A 10,418-nucleotide genomic window follows, 5' to 3' on the forward strand; every position below is an offset into this window, starting at 1 on the left:
GGATACCCCGTTCTGGTTGGAACACAGAAGAATTCTCATCATTCCATTGGATTTGCATAGAGGTCAAAGTTATACAGTGCATTATGAGTCGAATAGTGCATAGTGGAAAGCCAGCTTCAGTGAGCGAGTCTTGAATGAACTCCCATCGGAGGCGATCAAAAGCTTTTTCAAGATCCACCTTAATTGCCATCCAACCTTGCTTTGTCTTGAGTTGGCGCATAGAATGGATTACCTCCTGATTTATAATGATGTTTTCGGTGATAGAGCGGCCAACGATGAAGCTTGTTTGTTTCGGCATGATCAAAATAGGCATCACTTGTTTTATGCGACGGACAATAATTTTTGTGATGAGTTTGTACATAACTATGCATAAGCTGACGGGACGGAAGTCCACGAAAGTTTCAGGTCCTTTTTTTGGGATTAGAACAAGCACAGTTTTGTTTAGGTCGGCTTAAATGTCACCTCCTGCAAAAACGTTTTTCACCATGCTGCAGACAGAATGACCCACCACGTGCCACTATTGTTGGAAAAATTCTACATGGAGTCCATCATGTCCCGGTGCTTTTAGGGGAGCCATATCCTTAAGAGCTTCATAGATTTCCTTTTCATCGGGTTCAATGGACATGGAATCCTTTAAATGAGTCGAAATAGCATGGAAGTAACCTGAAATGGGAAAATTCCCTACCACGTCCTCATCGCATGCATAAATATTCCTGAAAAAATTAACCGCTTCTTCCTTAAGTTTATTCGTGTCAAAGCACCAATCATTTAGAGGAAGTTTAAGGGCTAAGATTCGCTTCTTTTGCTTTCGCTGCAAGGCATTTCTATGGAAGTATTTTATGTTTCGGTCACCTTGGGTAGTCCAATTTATTCTTGAGCGTTGTTTTCATAGAATTTCCTCTTGGTCTAGGAGCTGCTGTAACTCGGTGAGGAGTTCGGTTTCAAGATTGATAAGGAAAGCCGAATGATGTCTATTGAGGCTTTTGTGTATTCCTCGAAGTCTTGCCATAACTATCTTCTTTTTTGTGCCAATATAACCAAACACCGTTTTATTCCATGTATCAGCTGCATTAATAAAAAGGGTGATAGTGTCCGAAAGAGACTCAGAGTTTATCTAGTTATCCTTCACCATTCGGTTGAAATCATCATGTTGTAACCAGCCAGAGAAATATCTGAATTGAGTCGGGCGAAGGTTAGGTTTAGAGCTGCCAACACAAAGGAGAATTGGTCTGTGATCAGACCGCATACGATGAAGATGATGTATGTCTGTTTCAGGATACGATTTGTCCCATTTGCTATTACATAAAGCTCTGTCAAGACGAGCGTAAGAGAGACCCCGATTCCACATGAATTCAAGACCTTGGAATCCCATGTCACGGATGTTGAAATCATAAACAAAATCCTGGAAATTTTTGTAAGGCCCAGTAGAAATTGCACCATTCATCCGATCCGAAGCAGTGAGTGTGGAATTAAAATCTCCAAACATGATCCAAGGGGAGGTAATATTTCCAGCGAGGGATCGAAGGTAAGGCCATAATTGTTTTCGCTTTGTTGCATTCGGGCTGGTATATATAATGGTTGCCAAAGTCGAGAACTTGCCACAGGTGGTAGCTATACGGCACTGGATAAACTACAAATGATTGAGGAGTATTTCGACATGGATGTTTCCGCGCCAGTATAACCATATGCCTCCTGAAGACCTACAGATTCAATGCGGTGAGAGCGATCGAAACCAGTGGAGGCGATGAAAGCATCAGCTCTGCCCCCACTTATCCGGGGTTCAAGGATTACTACTAAATCCGGTTTAAAGTCACACAAATATTGCCGAAAAGTCATGAGAAAATGCGGGTGACCACATCCCTGTACATTCCAACATATTATTTTAATATCCATAAAGAAAGATAAGTATAGAAACCAAATCATTCATGCATGGGAATCGTTTGGTTGTCAGTGCAAATATTCTGCATGTCATCATCTCGTTGAGCAAGACTAGTAGCATCAGCTTCTGTTCTTTTAGAAAATGCTTCACTCGATTGAATTTGGTTTATATCGGGTGGTTCTCGTGGTATGGATTTGTGTTGGGTGGTTCCGCACATGGCTTGCAAGTTCATGTCATCAATAATGTTTGGATTTGTGTTTTCGGCTAGAACGATGGCCGAATGTTTCGACCTGTCCAAAATTGTAACACGTGGTTCAACATTGCTTTGGCGGGATTGGTTGCTGGATTGACTCTGGCTTCCTTTCGAAGATTTAGCAGTGATCTTGGGGATCATTAGTGGTTTACGGGCAAGAGTGGCCATCTTGTTTTTAGGAGCATGTTGACTGTTGGAGTTGATTTTGCTGGATTGTGCGTGATTAGCTGAAGAAAGAGCATTAGTCACATGGGAAGCATGAGAGACATTCGGGCCATGAGAAGCATGATGAGCATGAGGAGTCTGAGCAACATTTGGCGTGTGAGTAACTTTATTGGTATATGTAGCTTGGTTATAAAATGCAACAGCGGTAACATCATCGGTTGATTCATAAAGAGGATTAAAATGCGAACCATTGTTCTCCAGATTTTGTCCTTTATCCGCTGGAGGTTTTTTTACTGCTTTTCCGTTGCCTTCGCTCAACAACCATCCATGGTCCAAATGGTTCAGAGCTTTGGTTGGCAGTCGATAATTATGGTTCGCTTATTTGATCCTTCGGGTCATTTGAGTCCAGCTGGTCGACAATAATTTTATCTGGGCAGATATCCTTTACATGTCAATACCGACCACATGAGAAGCATATTGTAGGCAGTGATTCGTATTCAACGATCTGAACACGCCCATTGATTAGAAGCTTCGAGGTTAGTAGTTTTTTCAGGTCCACACTTACCGCCATTCTTGCGAATCGTACTCGACGACCAGTTTCCGTTTGATAATCAATTTTAACAACCTTTCCAATGCATTCACCAATTTCAGTAATAAGGCTGCATTTATAGAGGGTTATCGGTAATCCCAGAAGACGAATCCATGCCACAATTCTGCTAGGAAACAATTGTGAGGAGGTAAAATCCGGCGACCATGGTTCAACGGTTAGGTAATGTCCAAAGATTGTCCATGGACCATCGGATAGGGAAGTCAAGAAATCTGAGCGTGTTCGTAGCGAAACGAGGAAGTATTCGTTTTCTATGTCCATGAGATGAAAAGGCTGAGACGACTTCCATAGATCATAAAGTTTATTTCGAAGAGTTGTGTAGCCAATACGCCTCCCAAGTAGCTTCACCACAACGGTTTGATCAAAGTTTTATTGGCAATGGCTTGGATCCGATCAGAGAAATCGATGGAGATTAAACCATTAATGACACCATGGACTACATCATCCTCAAAGACTTCGACATCTTCCTCGTCCAGAATTTCATCATCGATCAATGGTTCTGTCAACACACCTTTTCGTCCTACTAGGATTCAAACTCCTAAAAATAGGATAGAATTTTAGGATTCAAACTCCTAAAAATAGGATAGAGTTCTACTATTATTTAAACTCCTAAAGATAGGATCACAAGCATTATAAATAGTCATTGTAACTCACTATTGTAACACAAGAGGATATACGAAATACCAAGCAAAAAATTACAAGCAACTCGTAGCCATTTTTCGAAGCATTTATATTTTGAAAGGTAAAGTTCATACATTCGCATGTTATTTTTCCTTACCCTTGCTGTGTTTTGATTAGAAAGAAAACTTAGAGAAGTGTTTTTGGCCGATGAACGGGGGCGTTTTCGAGATCTATTTTTGTAGATCTAGTCCCCGAGGCTTGTGTTTTTGAAAAACTATTCGGATTTTTATAAACGGGTCGTGTGGATCCGCGTGTTTTATCGTTTTTTTCTTCGATTAGCTTTTAATTTTGACCCCTAATTCATTTTTTATTTTAATTTAACCCTTTTTATTTATATGTATATATATATATATTTAATTATAATTTATTTATTTATTTATTTATTTATTATAATTTTTTTTTCATTTTTATTTGTGTTATATTATATTATTTTCCTATTATTATATATATATATATATTATTTTTTATCTATGTTTACTTATTTACTATGTTTTTTACTATATTTTCCTAACGTTATATATATATATATTCTTACTTCATTTTATTTTATATTTCTATGATTACTATTTTTTTAGTTAATATTATATGTATATTTATTATTTATTTATTTATTATTATTGTTACTATTTAGTATTTTTATTATATTATACATACATTTTTATATTTATATATATATTTTTTATTTTATTTATACTATTTATTTATTTTCATTATGTTTTTAGTTTCTTTGTTCTTATTATTATTTTTCTTTTTTTTAAAAACACTTTACCTTTTTTATTCTTTTTGTATATATATTTTTTTCTTCATTTATTTTATTTTATTCAATTTCATTTTTTTTATATTTGTTTCATCCAATTATTTTATGTTTATTATTATTGGTTTCATTTATTTCCTTGGTTTACTCTTTAGTTTTGTTACTTTCTTTTATTATTATTATTATTTTCTTTTAACATCTTATTTTAATTTTTTAAGGGTATTTCTGTAAACTCATTAAGGGTAAGTAATTCGGATCAAATTTTACCTTTTAATTTAACTTGCAATTTTCTTAATCAAAGACAACTGAAAATTACGTAGTACCGAAAGGGCGGTTTAAGGGTGCTAATCCTTCATTGACTGTAACCGACTCCCGAACCCGACACATCTTTGGAAAGACGCAGATCAGGTAAGAAATAGGGTATCCGATCAACCCATTTGTTTTAAATAAATGATCGGTGGCGACTCCCAATCCACATTTTTCAAGTCGAAACCCAATTCAGGGGCCCAACCGAAAGACGGTTACGACAGCTTGGCGACTCCGCTGGGGAAACAGGTAAGTGAGTCAGGCTAAGGTAATTTCCAGTTGTCTTTTTAATGAAAATAGTAAGTTTAAATTTTAAGGTAACATTTCGATCCTTATTACTTACTTTTGATTATATTTTCGAGTAAATAGTTGTACTGACCGTTTTTTAATGATTTCAGCCCTTAAAGATTTTTCATCCAAAGGCTATATACCCGAGCTCCGAACCCGTTTTAAGTGGGGGTAAAAGCGACGCCTTCGTGTGAATTTATTCATCGTATGGGCCTAGCAAGTAACCTAGAGATTCATATATCTTATGCCTTCGTGTGAATTTATTCTCCGTATGGGCATAAGGGAATGTTTCCTCTCGAGTTTAACTTAGTCCACACAAGCCTGTGATGAGTTTAGGACTAAGGGTCTGGTAAGCCCAAGGGGGCACCGGCAAGGAGAACTCGAGTACCTTTTTTTAAAACCTAAACCCGGAGACTACAAGGAGTTAGGGCCCACCCCAAAACCTCGTTTTAAACCCTAGGATACCAAAATTATTTTCTGCTTTACTTTCTATTCAAAACATGTGAACTAGAAATTTATGCGGTTAGGACTTGTTCAAAATCAACTTGCGGGATAGAGATCATGTCCGGGTAGAAATAATAAGCATGTGGGGTAGGACTTTTATTTTCATGATTGCTTTGATTATTATCTTTACCTTACTAACTCTTTTCATTTTTTTCCTCTCTTTTATTTTATTTCCATCATCTGCATCATTCAAAAGAGGTGTTGATCCACCAAAAAACGTGTTCGTTAACCATAAATAATCTGTATTAATGGACAAAGGTGTTGTAATACAAGAGATGAGGTACGACTATGGTCCTAGAAGACTTAGAAAAAAAAGGGAGACAGTCTTCAAGGAAGTTATGTGTCAGAGCTTGTTAGCTATGCCTCTATCAGCCTAAAACAGAACAATGTGCAAGAACTTCGAGACATCTGGGACAGTTGGAATAATAATCGAAAACAGAAGTTCAGTCAGCGGTATGGTGACATTGCACTTTTGCTTCATGTTAAGACCGGTGAGCCCTTAATCAGAGCCTTGGTTCAATTCTGGAACCCGAGATACAGTTACTTCACTTTTAACCAAGAGGACATGGTACCTACCATTGAGGAGTATACTACACTATTGCACTGTGAAAGCATTAAACTGGAGCGAGCCTACATCAAACACATCAAGAGTCAGCCTTTCAAGAACAGACTGGCTAAGATTACAGGAGTTGATGAAAAGTGGGTGACTGACCGACTCCGAAACAAAGGTAACGGGAAAGGAATTCAGTGGATCCACATAAGGAAACTAATGAATGACCACCCTGATGAATGGAAGACTATAGACCTTTTTTGCACTAGGTCTGTATGGCTTGATCATCTTTCCAAAGATTTTGGGATGCATTGACGCAGCCGTGGTGGAACTGTTTGAACAACTTCCGAAACGAGTCAACCCAGCACCAACCATCTTAGCCGAGACCTTTCGGTCTCTCAACCATTATCGAAGAGCTGGCGGAGGTAGATTCATTGGATGTGTTCAGCTCCTTCAAGTCTGGATTCATAGCCACTTCTAGAAGACTAATTGGGTTGCCTACCGCCGATTTAGCACTACGTATTCACCTTTGAGAGAGTTCATCACCATGAAATGGTATGAAGGAACTTCAAAAGAGAAGTGGATGAAAGTCTTCACTCATCTATCAAGACCGATATATTACTTGGAGAGCCCCCTGGTTGTTCCTCAGTGACGTTCTTTTCCAATGTGGGGACTCTGACACTATGACCTTACCTGAACTTTGGGATGCAGTTGGGTATGCTCCATTGTTAGCACTTAGACATTATGGGGCATGTCAGTTTGTCCCAGCAACATGCGGACTAGCTAAATCAGAGTTTGAGTATCACGGTGACAACTATAAGAAGATGATCAAGGAAGCAGTCGATTCATAGAAGAAAGTATTTCGGATGGATGTGGTAGCTGCCAGAAACATGCTTGCTCCGAACTATGTCGAGTGGCGAAGATTGAGGAAAAATGACAATATTCCGGTGCCAGACTGTGAGGACACCCGAACCATGGAGGAACATCTCAGGCCCGTCTCTTCTGGACTTGAGATAGCCAAAACAGAGTTTGAAGCTGTGAACAATGAGCTGGGGAAGAGGATAAAGGAACTTGAGGCTGAGCACTATCAGTGGAATCTAGATGCCGACTCTCAGAAAGATCGAGCAGACAAACTAGAAAGAGAACAAAAAAGTGTCTGTTTAGAGCTCGAAGACTTGAGAAAGGGGTATCAAGATAAAGTAAAGAATAACTCCAAGTTGAAAGTGACTTCTAAATACTGGAATGAGAGAGCTTGGAAGGAACAGATGAAGACTGCCCATAGGCACTTAGCAAGCAGTCAGCATCAAAACCAATGCTTGAGAATCTGGATGGCTGATCTGCAGAAACAACATGAGAGAGATGGCAAAACAATAGCTGAGTTAGAAGCTATTGTAGATGGGTTCAAGAAGCAAGCAAGCAAGCTTCAGATAGTTCCCTTCGACGGATGTTTACAGTTGCGTTTCCGTTGGGAGCAAGCACAACAAAGGGTGAAGGCCAGAGACGCAGTCATCTGAGACTTCCTGGATCAAGTACAGAAGGCAGCTCGCCATCTACACGGCCTGGAAAGGGAAGCTGGAGTGGCCTAACAAGGCATACAACTAGTGACAGATGAAAACAGAAGACTTGTTAACCTGCTAGAAGCTATTCGGGGTCTAGAGGATTTAGTCCGAATGTACCTTTGATTATTTTTATGTCTCTTACAAGATAAAACATTTTTGTCGAAATAAGGATTATTTATAATAATGGATACTTTTCTGGATCAATGCCTCGAACATTTCATGCATTTTTTCATTTTGCGTTGTGCATCTACATTTCATTTTTAAGCATTTTCATAAACATGAAATTTCTTCATGGAGGATTCGATGAAGTGGTTTTAACCACATGACACCACATGGAAGCAAGATTGTAACATCAAAAGAAAAAAACTGAAAACAATACAGTGGGAGCATGATCAGCTGATTGTAGGACAAAGCCTGCCAGGATGATCTAAGAAAAGAATCACCATATCCTAAGGGCTACGATGTTAAAGTTGTTAGCTCTTACCACATAAGAAGCCCCAAACATTCCTCTGAAAACTGTAAGGAGCTTGCCAAAGAAGGGGGCATGGCATATACCATTTGCACTTAGAGGGTTGTTTTGTTTGAACACGTCTTTGATCTTTCATGTTTGCTTAATCTTTTAAATGATTGAATTTATGCTGCTTTCTAAGGTGGAGTAATTGAACACATTTTAATCTTTAGTTCTTCGAATATTAAATGAATTAATGATTCTTTTAATTCTTCAAGAATTATAGATTTTTGGCGTATGGAAAGATTAGACCTTTCTTACCCTGTCTCAAACCCCAGAATAAAATACCTTGATTCTTTGCCCAAAACAACTCGTGGTCATTACCAAAAGACAAAATTTTGACATTACCTCATTTTGAAATTCTTGAACATTGCCTTTATCTTTTTGATACACTCATACCTTTCTTTGAGTCAATAAGATCACACCACTGTTTTTTTAGACTCAAAAATAAATTTTTTTACCATTAAAACCCAAGGCATTGAGTTGTTCATTTTAACATGAGCATTCTTCTAAAGAACCAACTTGGGGCATCTCGCGGGGAGCCTGAACATTGAGACATCTGGGGAAAAGAAGAAGAAGAATTCATTCGAAATAATTCTATCATGCATTAATTACACTGTTTTCATGTGAATAGAATTAATCTTGAAAATCTATCCCCCTGGGGATACCTCTTTTGTGAAGATTTACATGTATGAAATGATGAACGAATTTCTTTCTTTATCCTTTCACAACAGGAGAAAAAAATATATCCCTTGTGTCCCCTTTTGAGCATGTAGTATTTTTCTTCTGATTCAACCCTAACCAAGGATCACCCTCCACATTGGGGGGCAAGGTGGAAGAAATATGCTCACATGAGCGAAGACATTAATTCAGATGAGATACCAAAAGGTGAACCAAATGCCAAGTGCGAAGATTCAATCAGAACAAAAAGGGTAAAAAAAAAGAAGCAAAAAAGAAGAAAACAAAAGAAAAAAGAAAGAACAAAAAAGAAAAAGAAAAAGGGACAAAAAAGCACATGCAAAGATTCCCTAAAGATAAATGGCACATCAAGCTTCAAACTATGAGATTGATCAAGCACAATCATTCCCAAATCACTGAATCACTTCACTCGAAGATCATAGAGCATCAAGAGAGAGAAACATTTTGAGCAAGATTGAAGGCATCAGAATGAATTGATCCTTGGTTCAACACCCTGAAACACTTGTTTGGGCCTATTTATCCTTTTCTTTTGTAACCACGAACCCTGGCCTACATTACGTGCCTTAAAAGTCCATTCTAATTATACATGGATTTCTAAACAGAAGAGACTATCTTCAGATTTCATCCCGCCCATCAGGACTAATCGTTATTTTCAAAAAAACAGTGTAATTAATGCATGATAGAGAAAAATAACAAAGGGGGGTTCAAGACGTAAATTTCGAATGACGTCTTGAAACCAAAGGAGGATTCGAGTTGAAAACCTGAAAAGGTGGCTCAAATATAAAAATTGTGTAACTGAGGCGATCACACAAATTCCTTGAAAAGGCATCGCACAATCCGAGTGTGACAACGAAGGTTGGGAGTCAGAGAACACTTCCAGCAGAGAAACATGCAAGCTACCCCATCAAACCTTTGAGCATCAAATGCCAAACCTTTGAACATCAAATGCCAAACCTTTGACCAAACACAATAACCTGAGATTTTTTTTATCATTTCCTTACTTAACCACTTCCCAAAAATAGCTTTGATCTTGGCATTTGTCAAATAGCTATAATTTATTGAAGGATTAACAGTATAATTAATTCTTTGATATCCGATGAACTCTAGTTTTATGATTCGTCTCAATTGTAAAACCGTGAAAGTGACAATATTTTCAAAACTTTGGATCAAACATTTTTCAAAACTATTTTAATTGATATTAAAAGAGAAAGAAAAACAATTTTTTCAAACAAGAAAGTCTCTCTAGAGTGGATCTTGGTAAATGACATGTAACTCTTAGACACAAAACTCATTCTCAGAATCAATGCTGAAGTAAGAAATGAGGAACATCTGGGGCATCTTTGAAGATTCAACATCAAATATTGGGGTATTTTTGGATATTGGGGCATCATTTGGGGATTCAACATCCTAATGCAAATTATCAGACCTTTTTCAGGAGATAAAATATAACCAATTCATGTTACATGCATCTTATGCATATATTTTAGAGCATCATATTTATCATTTTCCACATACATAATTTTTTACAGCTTTTAGAGTCACGTTTCGACTTCAAGACGAAGGATACTCGATTCAAAAGCACCTTTAATGATTTGTGTTGGTTGCTTAACTCAGCAGCAAGAAGCTACACTTCGACCAACTCGACAGATTGAAAGTTTCTCTCAA

Source organism: Hibiscus syriacus, unplaced genomic scaffold (assembly GCF_006381635.1).
Source record: "Hibiscus syriacus cultivar Baekdansim isolate YM2019G1 unplaced genomic scaffold, ASM638163v2 tig00111372_pilon, whole genome shotgun sequence".
Taxonomy (NCBI): Eukaryota; Viridiplantae; Streptophyta; class Magnoliopsida; order Malvales; family Malvaceae; genus Hibiscus; species Hibiscus syriacus.